At 53.7% G+C, this 17,790-nt stretch overlaps 1 long non-coding RNA gene across 12 annotated transcripts; it reads right to left on the bottom strand.

The window, feature by feature from the left end:
- Positions 1-1,594: 1,594 nt before the first annotated feature.
- LOC110295346 (uncharacterized) lies at positions 1,595-17,405 on the bottom strand. 12 transcript variants are annotated; one of them, XR_015046975.1, is made up of 7 exons: positions 16,898-17,398; positions 16,590-16,645; positions 12,516-12,664; positions 9,279-10,229; positions 8,943-9,040; positions 8,289-8,615; positions 1,595-5,791 (listed from the first exon to the last, which is right to left on the bottom strand). It is a non-coding gene; the product is annotated as an uncharacterized LOC110295346 (long non-coding RNA). The 12 variants fall into 12 exon arrangements; XR_003836728.2 differs by lacking the exon at positions 1,595-5,791 and adding an exon at positions 16,344-16,467 and having other exon boundaries at positions 7,954-8,615; positions 16,598-16,645; positions 16,898-17,405; XR_003836727.2 differs by lacking the exon at positions 1,595-5,791 and adding an exon at positions 16,344-16,467 and having other exon boundaries at positions 7,954-8,615; positions 16,898-17,405.
- Between the last annotated feature and the right edge of the window lie 385 nt (positions 17,406-17,790).

Consider the following 17,790-nt stretch of genomic DNA (forward strand, 5'->3'; position numbering starts at 1 on the left):
ACAGTGTAAAACGGACTCATGGCATGAGCTAGACTTGTGGTGTAAACTGAGCTCGTGGTGTGAACACCCAACTAGAGGCCTGAAACTTCCCTGCCTGGTGGGGAGGTGGATGACCCAGGACTGTGCCCAACCTTGCCCCTTTCTGTTATCATCCTGCTCTGTTTCCCGTCTACTCTGAGGTGAACACACACGCCAGCCGCCATGATATTCTGCCCAAGTAGCCAACTAGTGACAGCCTGAACCATCTTAGTCAGACAAGTTTCTGTTTCTGTGCTCTCTGACGGGCAATTTGTCACGGTGAGAAACAAGTCATGACTACAGGTGGATTAGCCAAGCAGATTGTCTTCAGTGTTGAGCTGAGGGTCTCGTACACCAGGGGGAAGAGGGCCCAGTTGGACCTCTGCTGTTGCCCCCTTGCCTGGTCTCCTGTTGTTGCCCATCTCCACTGGACTGCATGACGGATCTCGAAGGAACCACCCTAAATTCCTGTGGCAGCTGTTTCCTCTTGGCCTCTTCCAGGAAGCCCTGCTTCATGGTCCATCCTGCCCCACAGTGCCTGAGCCTCCGCTCCACCGTCTGGTGGGGCACGGTAAGAGCTCAGCTCACCTCAGTGAGAACCCTAGCAGACCTTCACATCTCCCACACTCACTTACACCGTGGTCCCCATTATTCAGAGCAGATGGCAGCTCAAAGAGAGCCAGCTCTCCTTCAGACGCGGCACGGAACTGGCCATGCCCAGATTCGAACTGGTTCCTGGGTTGACTCTACCCAAACCCTGATTCCAAACTTCTCAAAACACCCAAGCAGACAATTCACTCTGGTTGCCTAGAACGTTGTACTGAAAAAAAGATCTCAAAGACACGCCTAAGTTCCCAAAGAGAGATGGGCAATCCACTAGTAATGTCTGTCGCCAGTGTGTGGACGCCAGAGGTCAACCTCAGGTGTTTTGAGACAGGGACTCTTTTTTTTTTTTTTTTTTTTTTTAATGAGACATGGTTTCTCTGTGTAGCCCTGGCTGTCCTGGAACTCACTCTGTAGACCAGGCTGGCCTCGAACTCAGAAATCTGCCTGCCTCTACCTCCCGAGTGCTGGGATTAAAGGCATGCGCCACCATGCCTGGCTCGAGACAGGGACTCTTGACAGCTGAAGCTCAGCTGGGCCAGGCTGGCTGGTTAGTGCCCTCCAGCAGTCTGCCTACCTCTACCTCCCATGTGCTGGGATAGCAAACACATACCATATCCAACTTTTTACGTGACTGCTGAGATCTGAGCTCAGGTCCTAGTGCTTGGATGGCAAGCACTTTACTCAATGAGATGATCCCACGCCACCATAACTTTTAGAAGCTCTATTTTCTGCACTGGAGAAGGGGGCTACACCCCAAGATGCACACGTGGAGAGGTCAGTCTTTCATGAGCTATTCTCCCTTCTGTGGGTTTTAGGGATCGAACATGCCATCGGACTTGCACAGTGAGCCTTTTTGCCAGCTGAGCCATCTTGCCCCAATCTTGGCTCACCAGCAACTCGGCTCGCCCAGAAGTCCCACTGATTGATCCTCCCCCATGACAACCCTCTCCCTCATAAACCAGTCACTCTCCAGTGTGTGTCGGTTTTAATATCAAAATGGCATCTTACACAGAGGCAGCTACAAGCATGAAAACCAAGAGCCCGTAACTGTGGCTGGACCCATGGAAGATCTACATCTTTTAATCTGCATCAGGTTTCTAGGGCCCCACGCTCAGTCTCCCCCAGCAGGAACAACATGGAACAGACATCTTTGCTGAGATGGTTATAAAACAATGGGTTCCCTAGACAGATTCCAGAGTGGCTGCACTAGAGCTCCCAACTTGACGACAGGACCAGGCTTTCCTCGCTGTCTCCAGCCCCACCCTCGGGGAGGAGCCACCGAGGCTCCTCCCTCCAAGCAGGCTCTGAGCTCTTCAGACAAGAGGCCAGTCCCGCACGCACAGGGTCCTGCTCAAAACAAGCCTAAAGTTGAGTGGAATTAAGGGGCAGGGGCAGCCCAGATGCAGGCGATTAGAGCGAGCCTCAGGGACTCCGTTTTCTCGAGTTATAGCCTCTCTTTTCTCTACCGTCTCTCTCACTCTCATGCACACACACCACCACCACCATCACTGCCAACACCACCTATCTCCACATCTTCTGGAGGAGATGCACACTACCGGGGCCTGTGTTAAGTTTCAAGTTCCTCGTTGTCCCCTCAGTCCCTTGCTTTCCGGGGATCTCTCACGATCCCCAGTGAAGGGTGGAGCACTATGAACCCCGCTCCTCTCCAGATGGACCGAAGTGTCTTCCCAGCTACCAGAAGTTCTGGTGGTTTCTATAACGTGGCCAGCGCACAGGGCAAGCTCCTCCCTGCCCCACCTGGGCTGACTCGACCAAGGCAGCCTGAGAACTCTGGCCCTGCCCCCTTCTCTCTCAGGCCATATGATGCTAGCTAGACTGGCTGGCTAGCAGGCAGGCAGACCCCAGAGATCTGTCTCTATTGTGCAAGTGCTGGGATTACAATTACAGACTATGTCTGGCATCCCAAGGAATGAAGTCTGTCTTTTACAGCCAACGAGGCCTGGGGCTTGTCACATCCTGAGCGTCTCACTTTATACACCTCCCCATGAATCTTCCAGACTCTTGTTTGGTTGCTCTCTAACCCTAAATCGAGTGTGGCTTGTTCCAGCCATGCCCTCCCTGCCTGTCAAGGTTTAGCTGGCATGATCCCCCTTCAGCGAGCCCTCTCTGCCTACCTCGTCTTAGCTCTCCTGATCCCTGCCCCCTTCAGTATCCCGGGCCCACCACACATAATTACAGCCACCAGGGACCAGTTACTGTCCCAAACTAGGACGCTGTCAGGCCTTCTGTGATCAGGCTTCTGCTCAGTTTCCGGAGCAGAGTCCCCTGTGCAGCCTCTCTCAGGGCATTGTTGGTGAAATGTGGAAGATTGGCCATGAGAGGGCAGCAGCGAGTACGTACAAGCCGTACCTGGAGGGTAAACCCACGTTCCTACGGGGTCTCTCCATTTCCTCTGTGGCTCAGGTCCCTCCGTAGACTCTCTGGCATCTCTCCAGTCAGTCCTAAGCCCGTGGGTAAGCAGTTCTCACAACAACAACAGATCAGGCAGCCTGTCCTTGAACCTCCAGCCTTCTAGGCTCTGGCTTCCAAACCACTCAGTGAAACATGCTCTCTTCTCTTGCCCACTTCAACCTGGTGTCACCCTCAGCTCCACAAGGGTCCTATGGCCTCATGGCTTTCTGCCCCTGCTTCCAGAGGACTTCCCCTTGCCTTAAGGGTTCCTAACTCCCTGCCAGCCACACTCCCTGCCCTCTGCACACCTACCCTGTGTAAAAGATCTACCTTAGAAGACTTGGAGGTAAAGGTCGAACTATTTTACTCTAGGGTGTAAACGATGGAGAATGTATTTCTATCTGGAGTTTGACGTTGTCATAGGGCCAAAACTCCGTAAGTCTCCTAAACAAGGACTCCAGGGAGGCCATGACCTTGTGCTCAATGAGTCCATAAGTAACAAATTGGGCCCATCAGACAGGTGTCTTAGGCTCCTATATGAGCTAAGAACTGCTTGCAAGAACTGACGCTGTATTTTACAGGAGCTAACGGCCAATGCAGATTGTAAGGCTATATTGGATGAAGCCAGTGGCCACACCCATGGAAGGTTGGCTGTAAGTCTGGTCCCACCAAAATGCTCAGTTGACAGTATCCTTTCTTCTGGGCTGAGCCACACCCTAGTCCGGTTAACACTTTGATTGACATTTGGAAGTTCTGACCCAGACCGGTCACGTGTCTACTCTCACTAGCTACATCCTCCCCATAGCAACCAAGCTCAGAACCTCCGCCCATCCCTCGCCAGCCACGCCGCCATCAACCAAGCCGTTAGTGGTAACAGGGAGAGGAGTATGAGACCTGTTAGTCAGAGAGAAATCCACAGCCATTCATTTCTGCCGGAAGGAACAGACCAGAAAGGCATACATTAGTCCAGAGGAAAGGGTGGTTGGTTCAAAGGAGCCTGGAGCCCCGCGGGTGGGCGGGGCTGGCTGCTAGTGGTCAGCCCCTGGGGCAGCCAGGGAAAGGCAGGGATTAGCTGGGGGAGAGCTAGAGTTAGTGCAAAAGAGCCAGAGGTTAGCCCAGAGAGGCCATGAGCCTACTGGAGGTGAGGCATGAAATCACCCCCAGGTGTGGCCCTGGCTTAGCAGCTGGCGGGCTCTGGGGGAGGCTGGCTGGGGCAGGGGCATGGATATAAACCGAACAAGGAGCTGGGGTGACTTCCCATCAGCCTGTGGGCTTCTAGGATTCACTTCCTGGCACCCATTTGCCCCTCCCATAAGCCCTAAGGGCCCGTAGAGACGCTTCCCCGACTGTGCATCAGGACAACTGGCAGCCTGTCCTCTCTAAGTGTGGAGAGAGTGTTTCTAAACACTTCCTGAGGGAAAAAATATCCTCACACCTACTTCCTGTGTGAAAAATGATCCCAAATAGACTTCCAGTTTGAGATTTCCGCCTCTCTCAGTGGGAAAGGCCTGGCTAGTTGACCGCCTATGTGGAGAACCTTCTTACTGGTCATCGGCCATCTCTTCTCAGGCTAGGAGAAAGGCCCTCTCACAAACTTCCTGATGCCCTCTCTCCTCGGGCTTCTCTGCGCTGTGGTGTTTCAGGGAAATGGCCCCTCACATGCTTCCTGCTTAGGAAACATGTTTATAGCTCCCAGGTAAGGCTTCGGGTTCAGACACACACTTTGAGCTCCTGTACAAGATGGCCAGCCCCTGATGTTCCTACCCTTCTCTCCCTGCCCTAAATCACAGAGGGCCCCAGCTAGGTAGGGCCCAGAATTGCCAATTCTAGAGCCATGGGCACCACAATGGTTCCCACGAGATCCCCTGGTCCCATCCACTCCTGGTGGCAACCAGACTTGTGCACAGAGGAGAGAGGTCATGCTCGGAGCCCAGCGTCCCACGTCCACAGGACAGCCTCCTCCTCCTCCTCCTCTGGGCGTCACTAAATACGGCTGTCCCCTGCCTCAGATCTGGCCTGGACAGCCTGGGGACATCTGCTTGCCAAAAGGAGGGACCAGCCCCCAGGAAGCCCAGAGCTCGGCAGGGCTGGGTTAGTAAGAAGAGAAACCAGTTAGTAGGGCCGGGTTAGTAGCACAGCACCAGCAGACACACACAGGAGCCACTAGAGAGAAGAAGGCAGCGGGGTGGCCGTTAGTTAAGGGGCGGCAGGGTGCAGAGTGGGGTGCCCCGGGGTTAGACAATTAGTAATCAAAAGAGCTGCCTATGGGAGAGAAAGCTGGCAGGGGAGAAAGATAAGAGACGTTAAGGACTCAAAGCACGTGTCTGCCCCAGGTAGAAGGGTCTGTGTGCAGAACACCCGAGATCAGAGAATGGACGTACCACCGAGTCCCCCGAGGCCCGCCCTCAGCGTGTCTTATTCCATTTTGAAGTCCCTGCCATGCGGCAACACCTCGGTCACCTCACCACGGGCGGAAGTAGAAGGGTCCCGTTCCGCCAGCAGGGAGCGGCAGAGTTGGTGAGTCTCTTAGCATACCCTGTCCCGCAGGATGGGTCTGCACATAGATCCCAGCCCCCAGGCAGGGCCTTCCTGAGCCTTGTCCGCGTCCCAGCCTCTGGGAAGGCCCCTGGCCTGCAGAGTTAGTAGGGTTTGGCTGCTGCGGGGTTAGTAGGACATGCTCGGGCCAGGTTAGTGGATTAGTCGGTTGACAGAAGGCCAGGCATCTCGTCACGTGCCACAGCGTCCTGGCCGAGCCCTGGGTTGGTTAGTAGGTTAATCACACCATGCAGCCTTCCCCTTTCAATCCCCCGGCCCCCAGCCCCCTGCCCCCCACCACAGGCCTCCTGTCCCCACCAACCTGGGCATGGGGCCTGACCAGGGCAGGGGGTCTGCCTCTATACCCCATCAACACCCACCGTAGGAACCAGGTCTGACCTCAATGACCCCATGCTGGAAGCCCAGAGCTTCCGTTTCTAGGCTGTGGGTCTTGGAGCTCCACAGACACTTCAGATCTGCTAAAAATGTACCCAGCTTGTCCTCAGTGCAAACCCCCTGCCTGGTTGTGGCCAGCCTCTTCCCAGAAGGATCTCCTCATATGCTTGTGCGTGCGCACCAGCACACACACACACATACACGCCAGCATCTCACCACAACCCCACCACCACCCAGAGCTGCTGCCCTTGAAAATGAACATCTCTTCCATCATCAACTCCCGGGTCTCTGGCTGCTCCCACCACTGGCCTCCTCTACAAAGAAGGAACTGCAAGGAACTAGCCTGAGTCCTAAAGCAAAGCTTGGACTCCCCCAAGCCCCACCCTCCAGCATCTCTTTCCTCCCAGAGGACAATAGGACATCTGAGCGCACTTCTAAAGCCTAATGCTGTCTCCCAGCATTCTATATGTTTGTTAGGAAAATAATTCTGTAGCCAGAAAAGACAGATAATGTCTCATTCTTCTGTCCCAGCCTGAGTGTCTGAGGTGCCCATTAGCACTTTGAGGCTCTGAAAGGTCCTACCCTGTATTTGACCTATTTGAATTTTGCTTTAATTTCTTTCCAAAAGCACTCAGTCAAGCCATACCTTTCTCATCCTCCAATGCCCCAGTGGGGGTCAGCCTGACTAGGAAGTCACTCCCTCCCTCGTGCCAGAGCTGGCCTCTCTTGACTGCCTATTGTCTAATTCTTCCTGGACACAGCTTCTCTCTGATGACTACAAAGTTGCAAATGTCTGAGGTGCATAGCTCCTGTATTTCCCAAGATGGCTACACAAATAAAAGAACCAGGGTGGGACCCATAGTCTAGCAGGAAACAAGGTTCATCTCCTTCTGGAAAACGTGGCAAGCCACAGAAACCAAAGGTGGCCACTGCCCCAGACTGGTCAGCAAGGCAGACCTGAGTGGCCCAGCCAGAACTGCCTCTGAATCAGACTGTATCCAACCCAGATGAACCCTCATCTAAACTCCCTACACTCCCACTGAACAGAACTGTATGGCGCATCTGCTGAGTGCCCAGCACTGAGTCAGGAACAGGTCCGCCTGAGAGCTGCCTAGGCCACCAAGAGAGCGAATGGCCCACATGACATGTGGAAATCAAAGCTGGTAGAGAGACAAGGGGGCTTGTAGAGGGTACCCTGAGACCTGAGCTGGGTCTGTACTGGCTGCAGCCACCGTGTATGTCCCTAAGACAACTGGTACAATGCCAGCAACCCTGTACCCATCTTATGTTTGTCTGTTCCTTCCTATGTGAGGAACTCTGATGGGGAGACTAGCTGCTCATGTCTGTGAGACCACCCTGTCAGAGTCCCCCCTCCCCCGAGAGGCACAGGCTGAATCTCTAGGCCCTCTGTGAAGGCACAGAGAGACAAGACCACCAAGGATGTGCCTAAGCTCAGATGAGGTCATTCGTAAGCCTGGGTCCTGAAATGGCAAGGCCGTCATGGACAAATCCCTGGAGCCTCGCTCACTCACTCTGGACACAGAGAAAGGCCCCGTGAAGACATAAGCTACCGCTGGCACCTTGGTCTTGCTTTGCCAGCCTCATACCCTGTGGTGTGAGTCTCTGGGGCCAAGCACCACAGGCCAGGACGCAGAATAAGCAACTGCCCCACCCCTACCCCAGTCAAGGGATTCCTGTTTCTAGACTGTCCCAAGGAAGGCCATACAGTGCTCCGTTGCTGGTTGTAGACCCTCCTCCAGGACTATGACAAGAGATGAAGAACGGACAGGTTATACTGGGCACTGGGCCCTGAGGAGGGAGTATGTGCCAGCCTCTGTCCCTCCGCAGCTATGCAATATGGATTGGGGTACAGGCTGGGCACTCCTATGTCCTGGGCAAAGCCTTTGTAACTGACTGGGTGCAGCCCATTCTCCAGTGACTGGAGGAAGCTGGAGCTATGGTTCTGCCTGTGAACCTCCCTACTAGGTCTCCTTATCTTAGACCATCCCCTTTCTCTTTCCAAGGTTCCTTCCTGTGCTGAACAGCAAGCACAGGGGCTAGCCAGGCTCCTCCCAGACCAGGACTGGCTAGCTGTCCTCTTCCTACAACCAGCAGGGAGGTAAGCCTCACCCCAGGAAACACCCAAACAGACTCATCACTCAAGCAGCAAACAGACAAAAAAAGAAAAGGAATGGAAAAGGAAAAAGAAAAAAAGAAAGAAAGAAAAACAGACAAAGACAGACATTGGACTCCTCCCCATCAGCTCCTCCTCCAAGCCCATGGAGTCCCTGCCCTACCCACAGGTCCTTTGAGACACCAACCTGTGGCCAGGAGGGGGCCTAGCTCCACCCCATCTCCAGAGACTGGAGGATTCCAGTCCATATGGGATGAGGAGAGGCCTCCAGTGCCCCCCCCTTCTAAGCTGCAGCCTCCTCCCCCCAACCCTCTGGAGCTGTCCATGAAAGACAGGGTGACTCCTAAGTAGTACATCTTCCAGGAATGGCTCTTCTTCAGGGGGGTTCCGTCTCAGGTACTGGGAAGGATAGGGTCTTCAGGGAGACAGGTTGCTCCCCAGTTCCAGGAGGTCAGAATCCAAGGGATCTCCAGGGCTCCAAGACAGATCAGGGTCTGGAGATGCGCAGAGCTGTCTGGGAGAGGCACAAGGAAAGAAGGTGAGGGCGCCCCAGATGCCCTTAGTCTATGTCCTGGGCTTCCAACATACAAACATACACACGGGGCAGGAAGCACAGCTTGGGACACAAATCTGTCAGATTAAATTTAGACAGGAAGTGGTAAAGGAACCAAGAGGTGGGGTTCACTCAAAAGATCAGCACAAAGCCAATGTCAGGTGGCCCAGAGTGACCGCAAGAGGCCAGAGTCTGAGAAGGGGTGGAGTGGACTCAGCTGAGACCCTGTGTACACCTACACCCCCACCCCACACACGGACGCAACACCCCACAGGACCGAGAGCTCACCCGCTTGCTGAGCTGTAGTGATGCATTGTCATACTTGAAGATCACAAAGGGTGGGGCCATCTCTCTGGCGTTCACCTCTGGACACCCAGCAGCACCACCTTAAAGATCAGGTTCATATCTGTGTGAGATGACGACCCCTCCCCCTGAGAGCCTCCACTAGAGGGGGTTCAGATTGTTCTCATACTCCCCTACTGACGCCATGCACAGCAAACCTTCTGCTTCAGGTCCCCCCGCCCCCCAGGCCCCCTCAGAGACAGAAGAGCTCTGGTCATGGGAGGGAATATGAGACAGAGTACCAACCACCCTCCTAAAAGGAAGCATACTTCTCACCCTTACCTGACATCATTACATCATCGACCTCATGGAAGGCCTAGATCCTAGCTCCTCCCCCACACAGACATCAGTGGATGACTCTGGAAGACAGAAGAGCCAGCCCCCCACCCCCCCACACACACAAGATGCACCCCAGGAGATGACCATGCACAAGCCCTGCCTTGGCTCAGGAGCCATCTGCCTCCTCCTCCTCCTCCTCTGTCACCTAGAGCATTGTGGGTTCTTGTGTGACCCAGGAAAACTCAAAGTAAACTGGGCAGATAGGGGACAACAGAGGGGGGGGCGGTGCTGGATAGAGGGGGATCTGGAACTCTAAGCCTAGAACTGTCCCGGCTACTGGAAGCCTGTGCCTCCCTCTGATCCCTGCCCTGTCCCACAAGGGAACTATAGTGGCCATTCAAGGCATGGTTGAGAAATGAAAGCAGCCCTCTGCCTACCTCAGTCCCCTCCTTCCTGTGACTCCCACAACAAAGAAACAGGTGGCCAAAGGGTGCAGGGCTTGTGTGGACCACTGCAAGTCACCAGGGTGGTGGAAGAGAGAAAGGAGTGCCTGCATTCCACACCAGGACTCAGGTTTGCTCTTTCCTGACAGTCATGCTACATCTGTCCTCCAAACCCCGAGCCAAGGAAGGTGAGACATCTCATACCTGCTCTTAGAGCCTCCTGTCCCAGGATCCTGGAGGATCCTGAGTGGAGGAACCCTGAGGAGGTTCCCCTGTGTCTGCAAGCCCAAGGAGCCTGTTCAAGCTTACAAACGACATCTTCAAGAGCCAGAGTCACAGGACACCCATCCTCCCTCCCATTGGGGATTCCAGAGCTGCCCCTTTCTCAGCGTACCAGCAGAGAGCAGGCGGGCTGGTGAAATGATACTTATCTGCAAGGCTACTTTGCAGGCTAGTCGTGACCTTTCCCAAATCTCTCCACTCTTCCGTCACCTGGGAAGCAGCAGGAACTCTGTGAACAAACCCACAGTGACCCCGTCACAGGGTGCAGACCCTGAATCCTGGTCATTGTGAGGACAGTGGAGGTTTCCAGGGAACCCTAGTTCCAGGGTCAGGCTGATTCAGTCTCATAGTGTAGAGAGAAAGCTGTGGCTTTGTTGGGAGCGATGAAAACCAGGGTGAGGCTGTGGCTCTCCAACCCCACAGGCGCATCACCTGTGACTCTGAGCCGTTATTCGGGAAACTTAGCCAATTAATCGGTGACTTGAATTCAGAACACAGGCCTGTGCCTTAGGGTTTCTATTCCTAAATAAAACATCATGACCAAGAAGCAAGTTGGGGAGGAAAGGGTTTATTCAGCTTATACTTCCACACTGCTGTTCATCACCAAAGGAAGTCAGGACTGGAACTCACACAGGGCAGGAAGCAGGAGCTGATGCAGAGGCCATGGAGGGGTGCTGCTTACTGGCTTGCTTCCCCTAGCTTGCTCAGCCTGCTTTTTTTGTTTGTTTGTTTTTTGGTTTGGTTTGGTTTTTCAAGACAGAATTTCTCTGTTTAGCCCTGCCTGGCTGTCCTGGAACTCACTCTGTAGACCAGGCTGGCCGAATTCAGAAATCCGCCTACCTCTGCCTCCCAAGTGCTGGGATTAAAAGCATGCGCCACCACTGCCAGGCTCAGCTCAGTTTGCTTTCTTATAGAACTCAGTACCACCAACCCAGGGATGGCTCCACCCACAATAGGCTAGGACCTCCCCCATTGATCACTAATTGAGAAAATGCCTTACAGCTGGATCTCATGGAGGCATTTCCTCAACAGAGGCTCCTTTCTCTGTGACAACTCCAGCTTGTGTCAAGGTAACACACAAAACCAGCCAGTGCAGCCCCTCAGCAGAAACACAGACTGCATTTATACTCAGCCATCATACAACCCTGGTGGGGACACACCCCAGGTAGGAAATATGGGTCAAATTAAAATCCCTAAGGAACAGATGAGATGTACCACCACACAGTGGCATCAACTGGGCTGTAAAAAGGATCTGGTGATTGACAGACCCTGGACAAACCACACAGGCCATGCTAAGAAAAGCCAGACCCAGAGCTGGGTGTGGTGGTGCCCTTCTGGAATCCCAGCTTTAGGGAGGTTGAGACAGGAGGGTCATGAGTTCAAGGCCAGCCTGGATTGAATAGTGAGATGGCTATTCTCTCTCTCTCATCTCACTAAGAAGATGAGTAGTGGGTGTGGCCAAGTTTATACAAAATGTCCAGAAAAGGACAATAAGGAGTAATACAAAGTATCTTATGGGTCTCCTTGGCTTGGTGTGGAATAGGAATGGATTCCCAGGCTTGGGCAATCTCATGGGAGCAATTGACATGCAACAATGTCATTAAACAGAACCGCAGGGCCTGGTGACTGTAATCAAAATCTCTGGGCTGTACCCTTGAAACAGGAGTGTGGCACTGTGTTTAAGCTGTACAAGAAAGGGCTGGGTTACTGAGAAAGGGCAGGACCAAGGGACACACTCCTGATCTACAGTGGGGTCACAGCCACTGGCCATCTGAAGGCTGAGCCTAGGAGGGGACACGTAGGCAAGAGACACTCAGGCATTTCTTTTGCTTTGGGGTTGTTTTTAAACTTTTAAACATGTTTATGAGTATGCGTGTTTTGCCTGCATGTATGTCTGTGTACCCTGTGTGTGCAGTGTCTAAGAAGGTCAGAAGAGGGAGGGAGGGTCAGATCTCCTGAAAATGAAGTTAGAGACAGTTGCAAGCCACCATCTGGGTGCTACAAATCAAACCTGGATCCTCTGCAAAAGCAGCCGGTGCTCTGAATCACTGAGCCATCCCTCCAGCCCCTGGTTTTTGACTTCTGTTTGTCTATTGCTTGCTTGTTTTGAGACAGAGCCTCAAATAGCCTGGGCTGGCTTCGAGCTCACAACGTAGCCAAGGTTAACTTTGAACTTCTGGGATTGCAGGCTGGTGGTACCACATCCAGCTCCTGTTGTGCTGGGGCTCAAACCCTGGGCTTTCTGAATGTTCGGTAAACACTCTACCTGTCCCAAGCACATTATTTTGTACCCTAACTTAAAAACCAAGCTAATCACACATCTGTGGGGGTTGTTTTCTACAAAAGATATGTATGTATGATGAAAGGACCAGAGCTGAGAAGTTCATGATCAGAAGTTGTGAGGCCTGTGGACCTGGCTGGTGGCTCTGCCCCTCACCCCCAAAAGCCAAGACCAGGAGCCCCTTTGGAAACTTGGGCAAAAGACTAGCACCCATGAGACATAGATCTCTCCTACCTTGAGGCTCAGAAGGCTCAGTCCCTGTGTTAAAACAGAGCCAACTTGGTAACAATGTTGGCCTCCACTGCCCGGCTCCCTGCTTCGCCCCCAGGTACCACTGAGACAGATCAGCCATGTCCGTGTGATGAGAACAGACGGAACTCCAGCTATCACAAAGAGAAAGACAGGAATGAAAAGTGGGTATCCAGGACCAGCCACACCTTGGCATCACCACAACAGAGCTCCTCAGAGAGCCCTGAGAAGGGCACGGGCACGGAGCCCAGAGAAACCCATCATGACTTTGCACCTTGGATTTGTCTTTCTTTTTTGAGACAGGGTCCTACCATGTAGCCCAAGCTAGCCTCGAACTCAGACTCCCCCTCAAACTTGAGGTGATCCTTTCTCGGTCTCCCAAGTGCTGAGCTGAGCCTCAGTCCCCTGTCCACGGAATGAGTGTGGCATTGTTTTCACTATGAGTGTTACGTGAAGTGACAGGATGGGCCATCAACGCTCATACCATCGACTAGGTGGTGTGGTGGTTGACTATACAGCACACTCACACCGCCCAAGAAATGCACATGATTCCATTCCTGTAACAGTGAAGAGCTGCCAGGGAGATGGCCGAGGGCTGCTCTTGAGGTCCCTGGAGTTACTCTTTCTGCCCGACCTGGGGATAAAATCTCTGCTCACATCTCGGAGGCAGATAAGAGCCACTGGCACAAACTGTTTCAGGAGGCTCTGGTGCTCAGAGCTCCAGAGGCCCCCAGGAATGCAAGTGTCAAGATCTGCAGGGTACTCGGGCACTCGGGCAGGAGACAGAGCACAGAAGAGGACACATGGGGCCAGAGAAAAGCAAAAGGCAGGAGAAGGGAAGCCAGCTAAAACCATCTGGGTTGTGGTCCCCATTCTACAGAGGAGACTGGAGCTCTGGATACAGAAGGGGAATGAGAGAGACCCACAAACGCTGCAGACATCCGAACATTTAATGTGTGTCAGGGTCAGCTTACTGCAGCTACATTCATAGCCTCCAAACGACTCGTTAAGTCCCTTTTAAGGGACAGGTGGCACTTTAAGGGACAGGTGGCAGCGTGTCACTCAGAGGAACAGGTTAGATTGAGGTTTGAAACCTGACTATGGTCTAAATTGATGGATGTGACCTTTGTATCTATTTTCTCGCCCCATTGATATCTAAGTGCAAGGGTTTTTTTTTTTCTTTTTCTTTTTTCCCTCTGTGAGAGAGAGAGAGAGAGAGAGAGAGAGAGAGAGAGAGAGAGAGAGAAGATCCCATGTAGCCCAGACTGGCCTAGAACTTGCTAAGATGACTGTGAAGTCCTCCACCCAGCTCCCAGCTTTGCGCAATTTATCTTCCTTACACCAGGATAAGCTAGGGTTTGTTTTTATTGTCTCCTATGCCTCGGGGACACATGGTCAAAACTCTCATTCCCCTTGGCTCCTCCAGAGGGGCCACCTGGCACCAAGAGGAAGAGGGGACACCTGCCTCATCAGTGCAGAAAAGAATGAGAGACAGATGTCACCCTCAGCCAGCTGGTGCCTCTGAGAATCCTGACTATTGTTTCTCAGAAGGACAAATGAGCCAGGCCTCAAAAGCGGGGGTGAGGGTCCCCTGGGAACAGAGGACTGAGCCGCAAGCTATTCACCAGCCCATTGAACCTGCACAAAAGGCCGGGTGCCCCAGAGGTGTACTGTCCCAACAGCAGAAGGTCACCTAGAAGGGTAGCACTGTCCAGAGGCACACAGCCAGACTAAAACAGGTTCCACACGAGTGAGCTGGCCCAGCAAGTGTGTTACAGGGTCTGCCCTCAATAAGGTGGCTGACCCTGGTTCACAGCCAACAGCCCTCCACCCCCAAGAACATGGCCCCACTCTACAGCTGAAGAAACTGAGGCTGGGAAACGCCTGACTTTGATATGGCGGGTAGGATTGACACAGAGACCTCTGCTCTCAGCCCTCTCTCTCTCCATCACAACTCCAATGAGTAAACTTGAAGAGGTTTTGGTGTGAGCTGTGCCAGGGGAAAGCAATCTACCACAGAATAGGTTGATGGGGCGGGGGCGGAGGCGGGCGGGGGGGGGGGGGCAGCAAGAGGGAAGTCTCTGGTGAAGCCCTCCACCACAGTGAGCCTAGAACTTTGTGAAAATAGGGTTTTCTCTTATTTCTGTCTTTTCCAAAGCTGCGCAATTCTTGCTCTTACTAAATTTAGGAAGGTGGATTTCAAGGGGGGAAAATGTACCAAAATTATAAATTTTAAAAATTGAGGTAGGGTGCCATTATGTAGCCCAGGTTGGCCTTAAATGTATAATCCTTACCCAGGTACAGGTACAGTGGGTGATTATAAGCATTCTTTTAATCCCAGTGCTTAGAAGGCAGATGCAGAACTCTGAGTTCCAGGCCATCCTAGTCTAACATAGTAAGATCCTACAAAAAACAAAAAAAACAAAAAACAAAAAAAACAAAAAAACTGCCTCAGCTTCCCAAGTGTTGATGTCATCTCAAGATGACAGGCGTGAGCGGCCTAGCTTTTGCATGATCTCCCTCCTTCCCTCTATTCATCCCTCCTGTCCCTCTTTCTCCCTCTCTCTTTTTGTTTCTTACACAGGGTCTCACTATACAGCCCTGACTGGCTTAAAACTCACTTTGGTAGCCTAGGCTATTCTCAATCTTGCCATCCTCCTGCCTCACACCACCAAACCCTGAGACTGCAAGGACCATTCCTGACCAACACTCATTTTTCTATGGTTGTTATAAGAGGTTGTCTTCAACCGACTGGAAAAGCTCTTTGGGACGCTGAAAATGTCAAATGTACACCAACACACACACACACTGTTATGGGATGGGGAGAGGGTAGGCTAAATTTTCTGCAAGGTCAGCGCGTAGGGCAGACTTCAGACCCATTCTCAACCGCAAAGGATATAAAAAGACAGATTTAGGGTGTGCAGAGGTTAAAGTTGTTAACCCAGAATTCTTTCAATAGGGTTAGGGTGAGTTCAGTGTTTTCTCACAGCATGGAGCAGATGGGTTAGCCCCAGGAACCCATTTGCCCCGCTTCTGAAGCTGGGGTGGGGGGCAGTTCTCTGGCCCAGGGGACACCCTTCCCCCCCACCCCCAACCCTCGCTCCAGGATCAGGAGCGATTCTGAGCACCTCCAGATGTGCAGCCCCGCCCTAGATGTGCTGATGCAGCGCGGGGCCACGTGGCGGGACATTGGCTCACTTGAGGGGAGCCCCGGGAGTGTGGGGTTACTCATCCTTGCCCGTCGCTCTCCACACCCGGAGACGCCTCCTGGGAACAGCGCTCTGGGGAGGCACCAAGGCTGCTCCCAGCTCAGCGCGACGCTGGCGCGGAGAAAAACAAACAGGCTTCCAGCTTCCAGCAAGTTCTCTCTCTCTCTGCCCTCGATCCCTTAGCCCCTCCCTGCAGCAGGTGGGGGCGTTTTCCTGGCGCGACTCCTCTCCGCAGTGGGGTGTGCGCGCCAGCGATCCCCGACGCCTGGAGGCCTGTGCTCGGGAGACTGGGACGAGAGTGGGGAGGCAGGGGTCCCCGGAATCCCTCTGTCCAAGAAATAATCTCGTTCGCGTCCTAGATGAAAGAGGTCTAGACCTTTCCCTCTCAAACCCCCAGCTTCTGCAGAGAGTAGTGTCTCAGAGCCCAGGAGGGTTGAGAAACCGAGCTAATGAGTTCTAGGGTCACCCCCACACCGTTTTAGAGATGCCTTGTGGACTTCAGAGTCCGTCGTGTCAAACTCAAAAATCTTTGGCTGAGTGACCTTGGACAGGCCGCTAAACCTCTCTGGACCTCCTTTTTCTTGTCTTTAAAATGGGTTCTTACCACCTCGCGGGACTGTTGTGCCAAAGCAGTGACTCCCCAAGGATATGCAAACAGCATCCAGAGCAACGTCGCAATGAGAGTGCAGCGATCCCCTGGGTTTGAGGCTGCGCTGGACGCCCCAGGTCTGGGATAAGGCCCATAAGTGGAGGAAGGGTAAGGGCTGGGCGTGGGGAGGAAGGGAGTCAGAGAAACCACCCGCTACCCCACCCTCCATGCCTGGGCGCAGTCCCCATCCCAGAGAGTTACCTGCTAACCTTGTGGGTTGGTGTGGTACCGGAGTCCCCACGCCCATGTGCATCTAGCTGTGGGGGAAGGGAAGGGTCTTTGTTCCCCCTCAGACCATAACTACCAGACCCTGAGCATCCTCTGTGTTTCCATCCCCATGGTCCATCCACTGGACCCTCACATCTGGTCATTGCGGGTTGGGAGCCCCGTCACACACTCTGCGCGGGCCACCATTGCCCTGGGACTGTGGGACACCCCACCCCCACCCCATTGCCCTCCCTAGGATCAGGTGCGCACGGCGGGGAGTGAGAATGGCGACCCCGGCTTACCTCGGCTCCTCCTCGCTCCTGCGGCTGGAGTGCAAAGGGCTCTTTGTGCCCAGCTCTTAACAGAACTGGGGGAGTCCTCCCAAGCGCCTCCCCTCGCAAACTCCTCCCCGCTCTGGTCCGCAGCCTCCCTCCCTACGGCCCCCCAGCGCAGCCGGCGTCGTCTTCGCGTTTACTGCAGCGCCCATGAAATTTTAATGCAGGAGCGGCTGGCGGGCGGAGGTGCCGCACCCGGCCTCGGGCGTGGGGGTGGGGTGGGGCGCACGGACAAGCACCCATCTTGCGGACCGGGAATGGAGCAAAGAGATGTGGGGTGCACATCTCCCCGGCGCATCACAAAGGGGCTACTGCGAGCCTCAGCCTCAGCATCCCCCCCTGCGGCGCTGCCATAGCAACGCTGGCCAGTGGAGAGGCGCTGCGACGGTCGGAGGCGCGATCGCGGACCTGGCGCCTAAGAGAGAGGCACTGCCTAGAATCCCAGAAGAGGACCCGGTATCCGTGCTTGGCTCTCAGGGCCAGGGCGTGGTTGCCCTGTTAGGAAGAGTCCTGGTCAGGGCGGCGGCAAAATTCGAACCCAAGTCTGTGGCAGAGGTCTCTAATTTTGGCATCTGCTCTGCCTGCACTCCTTGGCACCATCACGAGCTTTACAGGGATGCTAAAGAGTCGCTAAAAGCCTTGGTTCTGTAATGCTCCAGGCCAGCGCCATCCACACCTTTGAGACCATGATGTAATTGTCACCTCCTAAGCCCCAATATAGTGCCGCTGGATCAAAACCTGTGAAATGGGACCACCAGTGCCTCTTCCAGTTGAGGAACCCCTGTGCTAGAACATTCCACCTACTGGTCCTCAGCTTAAATGTCAGCTCTGATCATGCCCTTGACCAGATGTGGCCGTAT

The sequence above is a fragment of the Mus caroli genome, unplaced genomic scaffold (assembly GCF_978045245.1).
Source record: "Mus caroli unplaced genomic scaffold, Mus_caroli_1 scaffold_4, whole genome shotgun sequence".
In the NCBI taxonomy this organism is placed as follows: Eukaryota; Metazoa; Chordata; class Mammalia; order Rodentia; family Muridae; genus Mus; species Mus caroli.